The sequence below is a fragment of the Alosa pseudoharengus genome, unplaced genomic scaffold, assembly GCF_046254945.1.
Source record: "Alosa pseudoharengus isolate Yale_2024_CS ecotype anadromous, Long Island Sound unplaced genomic scaffold, YU_APseudo_1.1 YU_APseudo_1.1_scf_7, whole genome shotgun sequence".
In the NCBI taxonomy this organism is placed as follows: Eukaryota; Metazoa; Chordata; class Actinopteri; order Clupeiformes; family Clupeidae; genus Alosa; species Alosa pseudoharengus.
Window position 1 is genome coordinate 31,080,823 of NW_027468859.1, and position 21,083 is coordinate 31,101,905.

A 21,083-nucleotide genomic window follows, 5' to 3' on the forward strand; every position below is an offset into this window, starting at 1 on the left:
TTCAGCTATGTCAGTGTTCTGCTTAATTTATATGCATTATTTTTTCAAACGCCATGTCTGATATAAGACTGAAAATCACCCCCTCCAAATCAGATAATATGGGTAAATGATACATTTTCTGAATCCTTAGGGTCATGCCAGTATTTCAGTGTTTGGTTTTGTTTCCCTGATGCTCCCTGGTGCCACAGGATTAAAAGATAAAAGATGACTTAGGCGGAAAAGGCAGGAAAATGTGTGTGATTAAAAGTTTGAAGAGCTCCAGGGTTGGCTGTACTTATCCAAAATGTTCACAAAAGGATTTAAATGAAAGCTCAGAGTCTCCCCTTTAAAATGATACCAAACATAATAAAAATAAAAATAAAATATTCCAATATGTCCAATATAGATATGTCCAATATAGATTTTCAGCTATGTCAGTGTACTGCTTGATTTATACGCATTTATTTCTCAACCTTAGTTTACATTATGTGTGATAACTCAAAACAGCTACTCTTGTCAGATGGCCATCATACATCATTGGAAAGCTGAGATTCCAGGCTTTCAGAAAAGGTATTGTAGCCTTTGCCACTTTTTCGGTAACGGTTTCTATATTTTGAGGCCCTGGCTCACGGACTATATGGGCTATATATAATTTAATCATTTTGGCCAACGATCGGCCCAAAGGAAGGGCAATCAGCGGCCCATTGGTTACATTTCCATAATTGACACTCGACTGATCCAATAACAGCTCACGTCAGGCACCCCTCGCATTTTGGTGCAGAGCCAGGATTCTGTGAGCGCTTCAAAAGTTAATCGAAGTTGCCTACGCCGTGGACATCATCCAATCACAGCGCCAGTGTTGTGCCAGTTCACAGCTTTTCTGAACTAGTTCAAGTTCAGTTCATACATGCTCAAAGTGAACAGTTCACGTTCAAAGTTCACAATTTTAATTCTGAACTAGTTCAAAGTTCAGTTCATTTGACTTTTTTCGTGAAATATTCAAATAAATACTTTTTTTCACACTACGAGCTAGAAATCACTATACGTTCTTTGAAGCTGCTCATTGTAGACATTAGCTCATGACACTGCAATTGTGGGTTTCTTACCAGGTGATGAAACTTGCAGCAGTACAGACAAGGTAGACCAGATCTCCGTGCCATCACTTCCACTAGCCATTTTTTTTAAATTGCAGCGCTTTCTCTCACTCTCGTCATTGGTCTGTCTCTCTCTCTCTCGCTCCTCCAGCCCTCCGCGATCTCGGTGTTGCCTGCTACGCGGCGTTGCTATGCCTACCCCGCTCTGCTGCAATTCATCACAGGTAACGTTGTGCGGAAACCAGTATGCTATTCAACTATTCTCAGCCGGACACTACGTTGCCCGCAATGCATTGCGCACACAATGTCAAAATCATTTCTGTCTGGTGATAGGCCTACATGATTTAAGCGGCACCAGCGAGAATACAGGAGGGAGGAACTTCCTCTCGTTGCGTTTCAAAAGAGAAAACAGATGTCACTCAGTTTTCAATGGAAAACAAATTCCAACGTTCATTTACAGTGATGTCTGCCGTTCATGACACATAATGTGAACTAATTCACGTTCAAGTTCTTTATTAAAAAATGTGCTGCGTTCAGTTCAACGTTCACGAAAAAATGAGCGTGTTCAATGAACGCGTTCTTTTGAACTCGTTCACGCACAACACTGTCTTATCCACCCAGCTGAGACGGACTCCCTTATCTCCCACAGATCTGGTACAGTGGTTGTGTGTGTGCAGGAGGCAGTGGAGAGTCACATGACTGCCCGCCTCCATCTCAGTCTCTCTGGGGGAAGCAGAGACTGCAGGAGGAAATGACATCATCAGAAATTGCATCAGGAGTACTACACAGTAACAACCTACATTTAATCATTTCAGCTTATGGGAGACTTGGTGTTGTTTGTCTTAAAAATGAAATCTTCAGAATCTTTCCTTAGATATCGCAACCTGTGCCTGTGTCTATGTATTGATAAGTTAGAAACCTACTGTGGAGAACAGTGAGATAAACTCGAGCATCATATTCAGATTGATGTCCACCCTCTTCATGGAACTGCTGACAGGTGTAGAGTGCTGCGTCCTCAGTGGTGACATTGGTAATGTGGAGAGAACAGTTCTGGAACAGACTCAGTCTCTCAGATCTGTTATTGGTGTTTTCAGGTTTTATCTTCCCATGTCCAAACAATTCTACAGAATGTTCAGTACTGCTATAAAGCCATGTAGAGGTGCAGTCTGGATAAAGCCCATTAGCACAGGGTAGAGTAGCTGTCCCACCTGCACTGGAGAACACAGTGGTCATTCCTTCTTGAACACCTAAAGAATAGACAGACAGAGTTGACACTAATAAAGTTGTCATATATATTCTATCTGTCTAATCTGTCTGATCTCATTTCTGTGCTTTAGGGACACAGGAATGATAAATCTACACTTTCATTCACATGCTTTTCATTAAATACTGTATGATTCAAAATGGCAACACACCATCACTCTTTCTCTCTCCCCACTGAATTATTCTGACAATGATGCCACATTTTAAAACTATTCCACTTACGTTTTTTTCTGCCGTTTCAAAATTACATTTAATGATCCATTGACATGTGGTTCAGTCATGTTCGTACTACTGCGGAACCATCACTGATCAGTTACACTGATTATAGAACGGTCAAGGGCGGTTTTAGGCATGAAGCACAACTAGCTGTTCTATAAACAGTGTAACTTACGGCCTCTTATTGCTTAAGTAACTCACCCACGTGGACCTGACTTGGGCAGATCAGCAACAGCATCAGAACACAGGGGATGGATGCCATCTCCTTCTCCTTTATCTTCCCTTTTTATCTCTTCTTCTCTTTTACTTAGCTCTTTGTCTGAGTGCGTGTGTGTGGAGTGGGCCACTGAAGCAAAACCTCTTAGTCTGTCTGTCTCCTTTGCGTTCATGCTTTATATTGTCCGATTTTAAGAAACGTGTTATGTCTTTATTTAGAGGAAGCGCTTGTTTGAGAATCAGTTTCACGCCTCCAAGCCAGATATACCAGCGGTGGTCAGTGAAGTTCAAAGGCCCTCACGAAAAGGATATGACATCACAGTGCCGCTTTAAATCTGCCATATAGGATATTAACCAGGACATGTGACCAAGTCTTAAAATAACCAACATACGGTCAGAACAGGCCTCTCTCGGTGTATGTCTGACCATTTTAAAGGTCACAAAAGGGCTGATTCCAATTATTGATACAGCCACACAACATATAACAGTAAACATATAAAGCTATCTCATATATAAGTACATGAAAGGAGTCACATATATTTGCTTTAACATTGTTATCATATGTAGCATGGAAATGAACAGACTTTTAAATGCACACACAACACAATTCCACTCTAATTGACGACGGTGAATAGTAACTCTGTGTAGCAGTGTTTGTTTTTTAGCCTGTCTAGATGCAAATGTTTGACAACTTTTTAAAACGTATGAGTAATAGTGTGTTACACTCAGCACAGCTTATTCTCCCACAAACTTCCCCAGAACACACACTTAGCCAATAAGGACGACAAGACTACAGGCACTGGCTGGTTACAGCAGCGCGAACAGTGTGGGCCTTAAAGAGAAGGAGGAGAACACCACATTACATACTATAGGGTCATTCCGTGTGAAATCACCCAATTTCAGCACAATTTGGCAGGTGACCCTCTCCGAAAAAATCTGAAAAAAATCACAGGTGTTTGTAGACCAAATCCATGCATAGATCTTAAATAGTATATCTGGATAACTAATCGTTGCAAAACTACAGCCCTTTGAAACTTCAAGTCATTTTAAGCATTGTGGTGAACAATCCTTTTTGTTCAACTTCCAGCATTATTGGCTCTCTTGGTATTTCACACACATTAGTGAAACTATGTGAATAGAAGTACATTTTCCTGTTGAATTAAAAAATCCAATCGGATCAGACATATCTTGTGTACTTTCCCCTCTGCAAAGCTCTGAAAATGGCTATAAATTCATAATGTGAAAAGACATCATCACTTTTGAGGGCTTCTCATTCAGAAAGTATGTGACACAAATTCATCAGATTTTTTTCCTACACATATATGTATTATAAGGTCCTGTCCATGCATTAACTTTGGTTGTTATCATTTTCATATTTTCATAGCATTTTTTTAAAATTGGGCCTGATTTTCAAAAAGCCTGTTTTCATCTTCTAATTTCACCACGTGGACAGTTAACAGGATTTTTTTTAAATTTACCATATATCATTCTGTATGTGAGGATCATCTGCCCAAAATTTGGGCTTGTTGCTGAGTTTCTTCATTGAGATAAGATTTTTTTTAAATATTGTCTATAAATCCACTGAATTTGTACTGGATCTGCAGTACCACTTTGCACCACATGTGGTGCTCTTTTAATACAATGGAAGTCAATGGAAGAGTAAGAGAGTCACTTGTTTGCTGCACATATCCAATCTAAACACACAGTTTATGGTTCATAGTTGAATTGGTCCAAATAATTATTGCAACATGAACAACATACTACTCATACATAAATCTTATCTAGAGAAAATAAACTGATCAAGTAAATTATACACACATAAGACTGACTGGTCATCATACATGCAGCAAGAGGATTTAGCATAATTACCATCTTTGTAATGAGTTTTCTACACCAGCTTTAACCTATCAGTGCCTATGTGAGTACTTTAATAATTACTAGCCAACTGGTTAGGCAAAGTCTATATCCATCGTCATATGAATGGGATGCAGTCCTCTGTGATACATAGACAAAGAGCATCAAGATGGAGATCAGTGCTTCGTCTCCATGTGATCTGGGAAAGAAGTTGGAAAATGAATGTCATAAAGGAACATATTCAAGAAACAATGGGTTTCTAAAATTCAGTTCATCAAGGTATTTCACTTGATGAAGATGACCATGTGTGTTTTCATCACAAGTATTCATAACAAGGTTTGAGGACTCGTGGATCCAAGAGGCATTTGTAAAAAGATGATAAATCGTTAGTATTGATTTTTATGCATCTGACAATGCACTGAATTTTAGAAACGCCTTTTTACTTGAACCATATGAACCATAAACTGTGTGTTTAGATTGGATATGTGCAGCAAACAAGTGACTCTCTTACTCTTCCATTGACTTCCATTGTATTAAAAGAGCACCACATGTGGTGCAAAGTGGTACTGCAGATAAAGTACAAATTCAGTGGATTTATAGACAATATTTGTAAAAAATCTTATCTCAATGAAGAAACTCAGCAACAAGCCCAAATGTTGGGCAGATGATCCTCACATACAGAATGATATATGGTAAAATTTAAAAAAATCCTGTTAACTGTCCACGTGGTGAAATGAGAAGATGAAAACGGGCTTTTTGAAAATCAAGCCCAATTTAATAAAAATGCTCTGACAATGTGATAATGTTAACAACCAAAGTTAATGCATGGACATGACCTTATAATCCATACATGAGTGGGAAAAAAATCTGATGAATTTGTGTCACATACTTTTTGAATGAGAAGCCCTCAATGTTTTTTCACATAATGAATTTATAGCCATTTTCAGAGCTTTGCAGAGGGAGAATTACACAAGATACACCTGATTTGATTGGATTGTTAAATTCAACAGGAAAATGTACTTCTATTCACATAGTTTCACTAATGTGTGTGAAATACCAAAAGAGCCAATAATGTGGGAAGTTGAACAAAAAGGATTGTTCACCACGATGCTTAAAATGACTTGAAACTTCAAAGGGCTGTAGTTTTGGAACCATTAGTGATACAGATATACTATTTAAGATTTATGCATAGGTTTGGTCTACAAACACCTGTGAGTTTTTTCAGATTTTTTGGGAGAGGGTGACCTGCCAGCCACTGGGTGATTTGACACGGAATGACCCTATAGTAAGTTTCCATTTACACCAAACCTACTCTGCAATGGCTTTTAAATGTGTGTAACGTTACTCACAGAGGTGTTTGGTTTGGCCTTGGGATCACCTGAGAGGCAGAGACAGATGGAGTTGTGTCACAGAGTAATATCGCTAACCCTAGTAATTTTCTGCAGTAGCTGAGACAGATCAAGTTCAGCCAGAGTGAGGAGTGTTTACATCTGTGGAGATCTGTGATAGTCCACTCACCTGATCTCTTCCTGTAGATGACTGCAATGATGATCATGGCCACAAACAGACTGATAGTGCTAGCAACTCTAACAGTCACACAAACACCTGAGTGACAGAGAGAGATACCTGCAGTAGAATATTACAGGCAGACGTGCCTTTCCTAACTGACCTCACAGGGTGTAGTGATGCAGTCATGAACAGTATGGAGGTCTGTCTTACACACACACATACACACACACACACACTCTCTCTCTCTCTCTCTCTCTCTCTCTCTCTCTCTCTCTCTCTCTGTCTCACCTGAGTTGTTACAAAAAAACATAATTTTCCATGGAATTGCCCTCATATCAATGTTGAATACATGAATAGCATGTGACCAAAGCATGACATCACTTCCATACATCCTTTACTGGAGTGCATTTCCTTTACAACTACGGAGGTTAGCGTTTAACTTTTTCACTGCTCTTTCACTGCAGTCTATTCATCTGCTATCAGCTCCATTGCTATCTATTTAGAAATGTTCTGCTCTGATGTCCAGTGCAAAATGCATACGTGTCTCTCGCCTCTCCCCTAATCACTTTTAACCATCATTACCAATTTGCAAATGATGGTGAATAACTACTCATTATGAGATGTACAGTATTTCGTAATATCTTTGTTCTAATTATGTTTCCCATTGTAATCGTGCAATTTGTAATGCTTTGCATGGACGTGCGCTGGTGTGTGTTCATGAATGATAGAAGGATGGTGCGTGCACCTGCCAATATGACTGGTGACATGCGCTCTTAAAATAGCATATGAACAACTCGCCATTGACTTCTGACCAGGTTTAGGTGGTGTATGATACCGATTTTTAGACAATGCGCTAGGCCCCTCCCTAGGTTGTTAATTGCCATACCCCTGAGCGCAATGTTTAAAAAATAAACGTGCAAAATACCAAATTCAACTTTGCGCGGGTGAATAACGAGTATTACGCCATGCGCTGGTGACCCAAAATACAGCCCTATGTCTTTATTTACAGGAGGTGTTTGTGCATTAGTTTCACAGCTCCATGCCAGTCGTGGTCAGTGATGTTGAAAGGCCCTGAAGAAAAGGATATGACATCACAGGTCTGCTTTAAAATAATCCAAGTTTTAAAATAGATGAGGCACAAAATAGCCAACATACAGACAGAACAGGCCTCGCTCTGTGTATGTGTGACCATTTTCAAGGTCACAAAAGTGATGATTCCCATTATTGATATAATATTGATACAGACACACAACATATTACAGTAAGCGTTGAAAGGTAGCTCATATACGAAACATTTCATAGTTTTTTCTAAGTATATGAAAGGAGTGATTTCAGACATGTTATCAGACATACTATAAAAGTGAACATATAAACATATACAGACATAGATCCTAAAGATTTTTTTTTTCAAATGGATGCACAACAACATGCAGTTCTATTCAATGCAATAATGGCGAATGGTAACTATAGCATTGGGTTTAATTTGGCATTGTATGTCATCAGTGTGCTTTTTATAGCCTATCTAGATACAAATGTTTGAAGACGCTCTCAAAATTATGAGCAATAGCGTGTCACACTTTGCCCAGCAGATCATCCCACAAACTGCCCTGAAAACACACACTGTGGTAAAAGTTAAGTATCCACGAAGAGGCAAAAAGTATCACACAGGCAAGCCGACCGCATGGCAGAGACAGGTTACAGACACATAAGCATCCTAGCGAGCGTGAGAGCAACAAGTCTGTCGTAGACAAAATTACAATTATTTATAGGACTAAAACAGGATAAACAGGATATTCTTGATGGATTACATTAAATGAAAATAAAAGAGCTGTCATGATAAAGAAAGCTGTTATTATTCTGAAACCCTAAGGGAGGTTGACATCAGAGGTCATGGACAAAAGTAACTCAAAACAATTAACTCAGATCATCCTTGAAATGTCTACATTTCTTTAAAGTATAGCCAGTAAGACACCAACAACCCGAGCAGACTTTTAATAGCTAAAGTGTTGTTTAATTACTGGAAATTTCCCATAACACTCTGCAAAATGGTGTGAAAGGCTCTGACTGGCGCTGGGCATCTGGACTGAAGAGGAGGGAGGAGGGGGACCAACGTGTGTCCAGTGGGGTTGGTGACGTCTTTCTCTACTCGGTCAGTTACTAGTGAACACATTTTGTAAATTCATATTTTTGCTTTGTTTAAGACTAGAGAAAGTGTGTGTGAGAGAGAGAGAGAGGGAGAGAGAGAGAGAGAGAGATGAGGAGTGGGTAAGGACAGCAGGCAATGCATGTTAAGTGCATTATGTACAAGTGTATGCATATGTTTGTGTGTACAGTTACACATGAGGCTTACTCATCTCATGTAAAGAAACAAAGCATTCAATTAACGTTAGACAAGTCATAAGCGACCAGAATATATACAGCTCTAGAAAAAAATATATAAATGTGTTACTCACTGAGCAGCCGAAATGCTGTTGAGATCTCCATGCTGTGCTGATACTGAATGACTGAGCTGTGAGTGTGTGTGTCTAATGCAAGGACATTAGTCTCACAGGAGCTGCACAGCCAGACAGCCAGTGTTATGACCCTCATACGGTTCCTATCACTAAGCTGTCAATTACAATCCCACAAAGAAACATCAACAACAGTGAAAGAATATAACATACACACCAGATGTGTAACAGAGTATACAAAAGGTAAAATGACCACAATAACAGTTTGAATCCAAATCACAAAAAAGGTATACTATCTATTGTTTCATTTAGACCTGGGTATTACAGGTCTACACATAATTTTGAAATTCCAAATCTAAAATGTTTCTAAGAGAGGATAAGATTTTTTAGGACTGACATGCTGAGGTCATAGCTGTATGCAAGTCAAACTCAAGATATCAGTGTGCAACTAGCTTTTATAACTCAACATAAACACTGTCCAACAATAATCATAATATGTACATCACCTTAAATAAATGCATTTCTTTAGTTTGAACACAAGAGGGCACACTAGGCGTGAATGCAATACAGCATAATAATGGTGAAAGTGAAACTAAATCACTAAGCCCAGGACACACACACACACACACACACACATATACACCCACACAAAGACCCACAGACAGACTCACACACATACACACACACGCATATATACACCCACACAAAGACCCACAGACAGACTCACACACACACACATACACACACACACATATATACACCCACACAAAGACCCACAGACCCCCCCCACACACACACACACACACATATATACACCCACACAAAGACCCACAGACAGACCCACACACACACACACACACACATATATACACCCACATAAAGACCCACAGACCCCCCCCCTCCCCCACACACACACAGATTGAGAGACTAGAGCAAGAGCAAACCTATTGTATTCAGCTATTATTAGCTCTCAGAACCTCAAACACCACAAGGGAAACGGGAGGGGCTGAACTCCCTTCAGACACACACACACACACACACACACACACACAGGTAGCTGCATTTAGATAGAGAGAGGGTATACTTACAGTTCGAGTCACATTTAGTCACCAGATCTTTACACACACAAAGACAACCTATTTTTAATTTAGTCTTAGTCTTGTGACGAAATGTCCTTTTTAGTCTTTGTCATATTTAGTCATTCAAATATCATTTTTGTTAGTCAAGTTTTAGTCGACTAAAAGTCTCGTAATTTTAGTCTAGTTTTAGTCAAAAGAAAACTAAAGGTATCTTAGTCTTAGTCAGTTTTAGTCAACACATTTTAGTCTTTTTTTTATAACAAATTATTTCTGATTACCATTTGAGTCAAATAGTGTTTCACACATCTCAATTTTCCAACAATATTGTGTGTCCACAGGGCTACTTGTCTGTTATAATTACTCATTCTGATTTTTTGTCAGTCAGTATGTTTACATGCACAGGTAGGGATTTGACCATAGACAGTAAAAGATTTGACTGGACCACTGTCATATTCGTAGACCAGTGTTTCTCAAAGTGTGGCCCGGGGATCACTGGTGGTCCGCAAGCTATCCCAAGTAGTCCGCGAGCAGACGTGGTAAAATATAATATAGATGAGTTGTTTGCAATATTGAACCAACTTGTATGTAAAAACAGTTCTGCAACACTGTCTATGTAAGATATGCCAGTTTAAATCATACAGTATGAATCCACACAATAAGCAAAGTGCAAAGACAATAAGCAAGGTGGTTCAGTGAGTAGGCCTATTATAGGCCTATTAATTATAGGCTACTGTTGAAGTAGGTCTAATCTTTTTTTTTTTAGCTAGGGTCAGTTAAGTGGTCCTGAAACTGAAAAAGTTTGAGAAACAATGTCATAGGCCATAGTATTAATGTTTTACTCCGCCTCGCTAGATGGCGATATGCGCCCAAACCCAACACATTCCCCAAACAGACTCTCCATCTTAGCCATAGCTAATTTGCTAGCGAACTTTCCATATTAGCTTACTTGCTAGCAAACTATGCATCATCAGTCTAACTAGTTAAATAGTTGACATTACATGATGAACATTTTCGTATGGACATTCTGGGGGATGTTAATTTGTATGAGAGAAGCTTCAACTTCTGGGTATGTAGTATTGTGGTATAAAGGCAGAAATCTCCAGTGTTGTTGTTCCATGTAGTTTCGTGTTGCAGCCACAGGGTTGCAGCAACAGCACATAGACTAGCCTACAGGAAAACTGTTGCGTATGAACTCATTCGGAATATTTTGAAAACGTAACAGCTAGATATTCTGTCTTCTCATTTTGTAGACGAAAATGAAGAGAGATTTTATCTTAGTTTTTATTTCATGCAAAACATTTTAGTCTCGTCTTTTTTCGTCAATAATAATGCATCTTTTAAGATAGTCTTAGTCAGTGTTTCAGGACATTACTGCCGTCTCGTCATCGTCTTGTCTTAGTCATGAAAAAAAAGGTTGTTGACGAACATATTTCCTCTCGTCTCGTCTGACGAAATTAACAGTACAACGAACACCATGTACTCACCAGGTACAACATGGTCACCATGATCTTCTCTGTGTCAGAAAATTATTCTACAGTTACCCTACTTACTTTTTAAGGTCATATTTGTATTCAGCAATTGTCCACTCCTAACACAGCCAGGTAGCTACAGCGCTACAGTACACGCTGGGGGTATGTCCCTGAGCCCCCATGGACATGCCCCCAGAGTATAGCGCTGTAGCTGCCTGGCTGCATTAGCTGCTGGCTGTAGCAACACGAGCTTGGTAAAATTGATTGTTTTCAGTTTTTTTTCATACCAACACTACTCTGTGACCTTGAGAAACGGAGACCTGTGTGAAAACTCGCCGGATTCCTCCTTTAAGCAATGATATGACTTATGCCTGAAATATACCTGGTGATGCATGATGTCCACAGTGGACACAAGGGCAATTGAAATTACCATTTTTTCCACAAAAATAAGTCACGCTTGTCAAATTGTGTTAATTTCCTACTTTCCTACTTTCCTACAAAAAAAGTGTTCCTTTTTTTGTTTTTGTAATTGAGTGTGTGCAGAGTGTGTGGTTGTTTTTGTGTATATGTGTTTTGTGTGATGTGTTTTTGTGTGTGTGTGTTTGTATGTGTGAGTGCATGTGTGTGAGGTTGTGTGTGTGTGTACAGTATGTGTGTTTATGTGTTTGTGTGTGTGCGCATGTTTGTGCGTGTCATATGTGTGCATGTGTAGTGTGTGTGTGTGTTTATGTGTCTGTGTTTGTGTGTTTTTATGTGTTTGTGTGTGTGTGTGTGTGTGTGTGTGTGCATGTGTGTGTGTCTTTATGTATGTATACATAAATAAAGCAAATCAGGGAACCACCTACTCTTTGCGATAAGTGCCATGGGATCTTTAACAACCATGGTGAGTCAGGACCACAATTTAACATTCATGCAAAGGAAAACATCTCCTGCAGTACAGTGTCCCTGTCACTGCGATAGGGCATTGGGATTGATATTTGTTTCGTGGCTTTTGGCCACAGGGAAGAGTGCCACCTACTGGCCAGCCATCAACAACAAGTACTAACTAAGCCTGCTTAGCTTCAGTATTTTTCAGTACATTTTGAGTTTAACGTTAATGTATAACGTTACAAACTAGGGAAGGGATTTGATCAAATTCATGTTAGCTGATGTGATGCTTGGTGTAACGTTAGCAAAGTCGCTGTTCTTAGCTTCTAGCTTAGCCTACAATGCGCATTTCTTCAGATAACTGTCATTACGTGATGCATGTAACATGCTCTAAATAGGCAGTGGTTTATTTAACATAGTCACGTACTTATTATCTGTTTTATTTTCAGAAACACACACACGGCCGAATTGGGACTGAACCGACTTTTGGAGCTGAATACGATGCAATAAAACTAGAGAAATGTTAAAAACAAACCACTAGCATTTGTTTAGGGTTGTCTAGCAACAGAAGTGACTACTTAATTTGTAAAGCAAAACGATCTAGCTCTACATTGCAGAAGAATTAAGGATACTGCTTCTTCATGACTTGTTTAAATGTCATTGTAATTTATTTGACGCATGTTCGTGTTTAAAAGTGTCACGCATAGCTGTCCCCGATGTTACAGCAGCTCCTTGTGGAAACAGCAAAGAGTGTACATATCCGATGAGATTTCTAACGAGGAGCAGAAGCTCTCTGCCAGGGGCGTATCAAGCTTTTTAAAAGTGTGGGGGTTGTGGGATAGGAAAATGAAACAATCTTGCCAAATTATAAATAACTCCCTACAGGGACGTTGTAAGTATTTTCTGAGAGGGGTGCGGACTATATTGGTGTCCGGCAGTTTCTATCCCGAAAAAAAATTGAAATTCTGATTGCTAAACACACCATTTTAATGCAGTTTGCGGGACAGAAGAAGCAACGCCCCTCATACTGTATGTGTGGCTCATGTGACATGTAGGCCTACATGATCTACCTATCACTTCACTATTTGACACTACCCTACACGGAGACATATCTCATGTTATAAATCAAGAAATCATTTCAGAAATTATGTTTTGTGCATATGGGTTAGCAGGCTACAATAAATTGCCCTAACAGACAGCAGCCTAATTTCGAGGTATCACTAATAATAAATATAATAATAAAGAATACAGAACTGTAAGCTCAAATTCAAAAACGTTTGAAGTCTAACCAAACATATGCAAAGGAAATTTAAATTAATTGTGTTGCATATAGCCAGCTTAATTAATGTCAACTTAAAGATTATGATTAGCAGTTTCTATGCGTTTTCCATTAATAGTTACAGGAAGCCACGTTGTTGTTTAAACTATTGTTGCTTCTAGCCCACGTTACAGTTTCACTTGCTGCAGGGACACACACATTGCATGAGCGCTCTATATGAGTTCTACATGCTGGAAATCTTAGTTCTCAGATGTAACTCAAATGTGTCTTGACGCCTCCGTTTGTAAGATCAAAATAAGATGTTATTAATGGAACGCGATCGTAAGACAGTAGATGTAGCACTACGAGACACATTGACAGTGAAATCAGATCAGACGTGTGAAGCACCGGGCATAACTTAATTTCGCGGCTACGTGGACCAGTAGCCTAGGTTAATTGTTGAGGAGGCCCATAGTTTGAGAAAAGCTGCAGATCATAGACAGAGAAAGCATAATGCTCTGAGAACAGTAGCCCAGGGCCGTAGTCACCATAGACATTGAGGGGGACGTGTCCCCCCCAATATTCAAATATGACCAAAATGTCCCCACCAATATACGGACATAGAAAAAGAAAGAAAGAATAAAGCGCTATACTAGGCCTACAGGAAACCAACACGCATCAGAAATGTAATCAAACGTAACTAACGCACAAATTATGACCTATGGTTTCAGAGGAGCCTACACCCCTGAGTGGTTTGTCCTGGTGATTTTCCGTTTTTCGTTAGTGGCGTGCGCTATCAAAAGCTTCCTTTTACTGCACCCTACTGCGGTGAGGTGGGGCTGTCAACAATATCGCAAAAGCTACAGGTACAGTTTTCACAAAACATATTTGAAAGGTGTAGCACAGGCTAAGGAAATCCCATACATTTTTGGAGCCGATCAGACTGAAAGGGAACATTTTCCATATTGTAGCCTATTCTCGTAATGATGGCGAAAGTGAAACGTTTTATTTTAAATGATGAATTTGTGCAAGCCTGTGTCATTTCTTTCACGTCTTTCAACATAAATAATGCATTCATATGCTAGTAGTAATGCCAGAAATTACCGTTTATAGTCAAGTCAAGTCAGGTCAGTTTTATTTGTATAGCGCATTTAACGTGCACAGAGTGCAACCCAAAGCGCTCCACATATAACACATTGTCAATGACACATAGACTAACAAAGACAATAGCGGACGGAGCGGCGTAGTCGCCAGCGTACCCGTGACACCAAGACAGAACTATAGGCCTCTTAGAAATGATTGTTGCATCTTGCATATTATTTAGATGCGCACTCAATCGCGCATCCATGCAGGCAAAACGTGATCAAATGTGGCGACAGCACACAAGTTGGAAAAAACGTTTACAATGTGATGATAGCCTACAGTTAATGTGAATTGCGGACAATAACCAAAGAAAGGAATTTGCACCTCCATTTACCAATTAAAAGCTGTAGTAGGCCTAGTGTTTCTACATGTTGGCACAAAACGTAATTTCTGTCAGAAGCCAGTCTATAGTGCATACAGGGGTAACATGAAGTGAGTCAGACAGAAGAGGGGGCTGTCTTAGTAGCCTATTCCTGAATCCTGTCCCTTTCAAACTATGTTAAAATTGTGTGATTAGCCGCCAGCATAATAAAAATCTAAATTAAAAGACAAAATCTTATTAGGCCAAACCTATGAGTCTAAGCCTTAGTTTAATCTTCAGGTGTAAGTAATAAGTCAAAGAACCACATTCTGTGTAATATATAGGTTATCATAAGAGACTCTAGTTTCTTTTAAAGTATACATTTTGAACACAAATGGAGTCACTGGTCCAGGGATGGATTACTGAATGGGCTTACTGGGCCCAAGAGCTCAGGGGGCCCTGAAGCCCAAGCCTCTGTGTGAAGTTGCTTCTTCTCCACCCTTCTCTTTTCACAAAACTCACCAGAAGTCATCAAAAAAATCTTCCGTGGGAGAATGCCTCAGGACCCCTCTATCTGAAGGGGGGGGGGGCATCTGTTCCCAGGGGTTCATAATCCATCCATGCCATGCCTATGTCCGTCAAAAGTTTGGAATACCCTAACTGACTGACCTAACTAACAACTTGTTTGTGATTTTTAATAATATTTTTGCATGGTAGGAAATGTATTGAAATTCTGTTTGGGGGTCCCTCAGACCCCACCACAGATTTGGTCCCCCCCAATGTTGAGATCATGACTACGGCCTTGCAGTAGCCAAAGGTCTTTCTGCACAAACAAGTGCATTGGTGCGCGCACCCCCGTATTCACTTTGACTCTCTGCATTTATACAGTGTGACAAAAACTGTCAGTCAGAAAGATGTACACTTTGAAATTGATCAGAGCGGCTCTGGTTCTTCACTGGCTAACTTGATGTGATTGGCTGGATGACCATTCAATCAAATCAACAGACCTATTTGTGTCTCTTTGTGTGCGCGTTGTTTTAGATACGGTTCCAACTCTTTACGGGAGCGTTTATTTCCATATTTTACTTTCATTTTAATCTGACAAAAAGTGTGGGGGATAGACTCGTGTTCCAGCAAAAGTGTGTACGTTATAACACCCACATCCCCCGCGCATGCTACGCGCCTGCTCTCTGCCTCACCAGAGCCTTACTGTTTATTAATAAAACAATGATATAGAATAGAAACATCTGGAATCTATTTATTTCATCTTAAAGTTGGCTACAAACAGCATTCATAGCCTAGAGAAAACGATACATTTTTCTTTATCTGCAATGTTCCAGGAAGATATAGCTTACATTTATAGGCTGTCCCTGTTTGATCCCAGGTCCAAGAAAACGAGTGGATATAACGTCAATGCATTCTAGTTATGTTTCATGTACTTTATTTCATGTTGAGTTTTGCTTCCCAGCATGCATTGCGATTCATTTAGTATTTTTGGCTATTATTAGTTTTTAATATTTTGAAACAATATGGTTTGAACAATTTATCTTAGGCTAGCCTAGGCCTACTCTGATGATGTTTTGAACAATATGCTACGGGATATGCCCATTAAAACTCGTATAAGTTTATTAAGAAAATGACACCTTAGATGTGAAAGCAGCACATCCTAGCCCGGTATAAATGTCCATGTCTACTCATCATTAGTGTAATGCATTCGGAGGACGTGATTTCATACATGCATGAAAATATGAGGTGAGTGAAGTTGATTGTGTAGTTGTAGAACAAGTCATTATTGCGTGTTCATGTCATCTACCTCTCTCCTAGCAACGCTGAGACTTATGTAATACCATACCAAATCGCGCTTCATGTTTTTTTTTTTTTTTTACCATCGCGGAAATATAAACGTTGCGCGCATAACGTCGCGGTGACCATTACAGGACGTCCTCTCAAAGTCTCGTGGATGTCTTTTAGACCTCCCGAACAGAGGTCCGCGGGACGTAAAGGGAACCCTACACAATGTCGAGGAGGTGACGTTCGCCAGGGGACCTTTAGGGGACGTCGCCAGGACTTTATTTTGTTTACTGGGTGCTCTTACTTCAAAGTACTGTGTAGCCCAATTGGCATGGTACTGAATCTTTCAACAAGTTACTTAGAATAATAATTTTGTGAGAATTATTGGCTTCGCTTGAGTACTCCATTTTGTATAATTGGTAATGAGTGTCAGATTTAATATTTTTTGTTACTTTTGTATTGTATTACCATTGTGTTACTTATGAACTTTCTGATGTCAGTTATTGCCTTTATGTGTAAAAACAAAATCTCCTCTAGCTCTACAATATCTTTCCCAGAATTGTGGAGTATCTACCTGGAAAACACAGACACATGTTTGCGCTGCTTCAGAAGTTCAGGGAGTACGTGAGAAGGCAGTCAGACATTCGACTGAAGCACCTGGATGCCAATTCCATGCCACAGGATTACATGGAGGCCTTCTTGATTAAAATGGTTCAGGTAAATGGCTGTTTGGAAATAGGGCGGAATGGCAACATCCTATAGTCACGTTATTCATCTATCAGATAATGCAGAATCTGCTGTTGAGTGATGATTCTAAATCTAAGATACACTAAATCTTAATGTCTTGGAATCGTCAGGTAATTCATCTTTTGATTTGAACCTGTTAAGATTTGATCGCATGACTCCAGACACTGGGGGAGAGATGGAATAAAAGTTTTGTAGATGATTGTGATATTGGCTTAAGGGACAACAGTGGAGACAATATGACAGGAAACCATAAGATACATTTAATGAAAGCTCCAGCCCCCAAAATGGAGGCTTTCCCACGCCGTGAGGACAGCGTCCTAGCCGACCGCCGCAGTTGCCTAGAAACGCCCATGCCTTCTTTTTCACATAGATCTCTATTTCTCGAGGTCACCGAGCATTGTCGGTACAAAAACCTTCGAAAACAATCGGTTCTACTTAGCTCAAGTTGCTGCAGCCAACAGCTAGAGCTGCCAAGCAGCTACAGTGCTACACTTCAGGGGCATGTTCATAAGCCCCCATGTTCAGCTTGGTACCAAAGGTGGGACTTTTGTCCTTTATGAAGTGGGAACCCAGTGCCTGGAAATTAAAGATTGCTCAACAATGCTTAAATTAGATGGATTCATAATATTTTACATTTTCATTGTTTGTTCAAGGGTTATAAAAAACTATGTTTCACCCCTTTTTCAACTTATCAACCCTTGTCAACATTTTTGATTGAAATAGACTGATAAGGATAGGACTCCATGTATGATCACTCATCTTCGGCCACTTGTGGCTCTTCTTTTCAGGAGAAGGACACCCCAAATAGTGAGTTTCACTATGACAATCTGCTGGGCAGTGTGTGGAGCCAGTTTTCAGCCGGGACTGAGTCGACCTCCTCAACCCTGAGACAAATGTTACTGTTGATGATCAAGTACCCGAAAATACAAGGTTCAGACCGAGTAAACTGACATGATTGTTTCCTTAGATGAATGTGGGAGTTTCTGTTCACTTACTCCCATGTCTATTCATTTGGGTTGTGAGACCGCTTGTACTATGTTTTATATGTCTGTGGACATCCATCTATCCATCCATCCATCCACCCATCCATCCATCTATTCATTCCTCCATCTATTCTTCCATCAATCTATCAATCTAGACATCTGTCTATCTATCTAGATATTGACCGGCTATGCTTACTTATATTTTTGTTCTAAATACTGTATATACACTATGGCTTTATGTATTGCAGCTGTAGAAATAATAAGCATGAAATTCCTAAAATATAGAGACTATTAATGGTACCTCATTACAGTAAAGCATATAGTACAATAACAGCGGTGACCTAAAGTGTACTATTACAGTAACACAAGCAGCATGTTTCACACTGACTTTACCAGCATGCAAGATGAGGCTGGTGAGCTGCAGCCGCTGTACTCTAATAGAATAAATAAATATTTGGAATGTTCCCGCTCAGCACATGTCCAGAAGGAGATTGATGAGGTGATTGGACAGGACAGAAGTCCGTCCATGGACGACAGGTCTAAGATGCCCTACACGCTATTATCCATGAGGCCCAGCGCACCATGGATATCGCTCCCATCTCTGTGCCTCACAAGGTGACTGTCGACACGGAGTTCAAGAACTACTACATCCCCAAGGTGAGAGCATTCTGGGGAAAGGTCACCTTCGCACACAGTATACCAAACTACAGATATCTGCTGCTACACATTGTTCTGGAATTTGGTTTCACTTATGGGGGCACATCTACACTAATATATGTACCATGCATGCCTGACCACATTGGCAAGTGATTTGATGTGATTATTAGACATGAATGTAAATGGGGTCTCTCAAATCAAATGTGAACCTTAATGTTGAGGGGTTGAAGTTCCCCTTGCTCATCTCTCCTGCAGGACACTATTGTTTTCGCACTGCTCTCTTCCGTTCTCTTTGATCCCAAATTGTGGAAGAACCCGGATAACTTTGACCCCGAAAACTTCTTGGATGAAGAGGGACGATTTAAGAAGAATGATGGCTTCATGCCTTTTGGATTAGGTATGTCAGTATAACATATTGCAAGGGTTTTTGTCTCGGTTTATGGTGCATTTCTCAAATCAGCATTACATCTGCACCGCAGTAAGAGCATGCTCAAAACATTTCATACAAACAGCAGCACACAGCGGATCACCTGAAAAAGAGTATAATTTACTCAAAATGCCTCAAGAGCAAATATTTATAGCAATAAATACTGTATGTATGGCAAGTTCCCCGTGTCACTTTTACGAACAAGATAGTCCAACTGCCCAGCCATGTTGACAATGTTTACTCTGGCAACAGTACAAACTAAAACGTTACACTTCACTGTGTGTTGGAGATTGTATGAGATCAGGCAGGATTCATATTCATTGTTTACTTGTAATAGTACTTAGACAGCATGTCATCCATTGTCATACTGTTTTACACTATAGTTCTAGATAGATAGAGAAATGTATCAAAGTGACTGAGTAAAACTGTAAAATCCTATTCAGCTGTATTAGAATAACTTAAAAAACCTTTGAAATAGTATGTGAGCAGAAGTTTTCACTGATTAGTTAGAAACACCACTTCAGCCAATAAACATAGTTATATATGAATATATATAACAACACAGAATTCACATAGACCTATGCATATAAACACTTTGTCTGTGCAAGGGTCTAGCATAGATGGAGTTCTTCCTCTATAAACCTGTTGGGTTCTTGCGTGTCAGGGAAGCGTATTTGTCTGGGCGAGGGTCTGGCACGGATGGAGCTCTTCGTCTTCTTCACCTCTCTTTTCCAGCGCTTCTTGTCAACTCAAACTCAAACATGTGCAAAAACATGTTTATTGCACTACAGTACACGTTTTATATGCAAAGTGCAGCCTTTTTTCTTTCTTTATATTACTTACATTTGGCCTAACACTCTAAGAAAGAATAAGAAACTGAGTGAAGCCTGCTCTGGACTAAAAGAAAAAAAACATACAACATATGAACTTGCAAATTAAACCTGACGATATACCCCTTTCCCACAACTGATGTACTGTCAGCACATATGCATTTATAAAAGGCATGAGTTTGCACAGTGGTGACATACAGTACTGGACCCAATTTTGGCGATCTAAAACGCATTGTCACTGGCAAATAGCTAAAAATACATTTAGGGGTTGTCCAGTACACATTCGGGGTGGTTTTGTTATCAAACGTTGGGCGTTTGAGTGTAAGATAGGAATACGCTTTGCTTCGTGATAAGAACACGCTTTGCACTCAAAAAAGGGCCCACAGTAGACTATATAACCTGAAGATGAAATTCCATAACTCCAATTTTGTTTTCGCTTGAATTAGGATAGTACTTTGTGCTTTTGACCACTGTCATCATTGTCAAATTAAAATAGGGGATTCTAACTGACTGTCAATATTTTTTTTCTTTGTTGCTACAGTGCATGCAAAATGTGCTATGCTGTTATACATTGGTTTCTTATTACAGTGCATACAAACTACTTGTTGTGTCCAGTTTGAAAGACAGTGATGCTGAACAGTCTCTCTGATGAAGCTTTTGCTCCTTGAAAATGTTGGGGCACAGACTCAGATAGAGCACATAACATATAATGTGAAAAGTAAAACAATAAATACTAAATCATGCATTTTAAACCACCAAACAGTTTATTTTTTGCTACCAAAAAATGGAAAATTAGCAATTGGACATAGCAAATAACTAAAGTTTTCATAGAACAAATGATGCATATACTGTACTGTTGGCTAAATTCTTCCGGCTAAAAAAAATATATAAAATAAAAATATATATTCTTGAAGATAGTTAGGCTTATCAGCATGAAACATCACACATCT

General features: G+C 39.5%; 1 pseudogene; it reads left to right on the forward strand.

Moving 5' to 3' along the window:
* Positions 1 to 16,445: 16,445 nt before the first annotated feature.
* On the forward strand, positions 16,446 to 20,782 carry LOC143109282 (cytochrome P450 2M1-like; annotated as a pseudogene).
* The last annotated feature ends 301 nt before the right edge of the window (positions 20,783 to 21,083 follow it).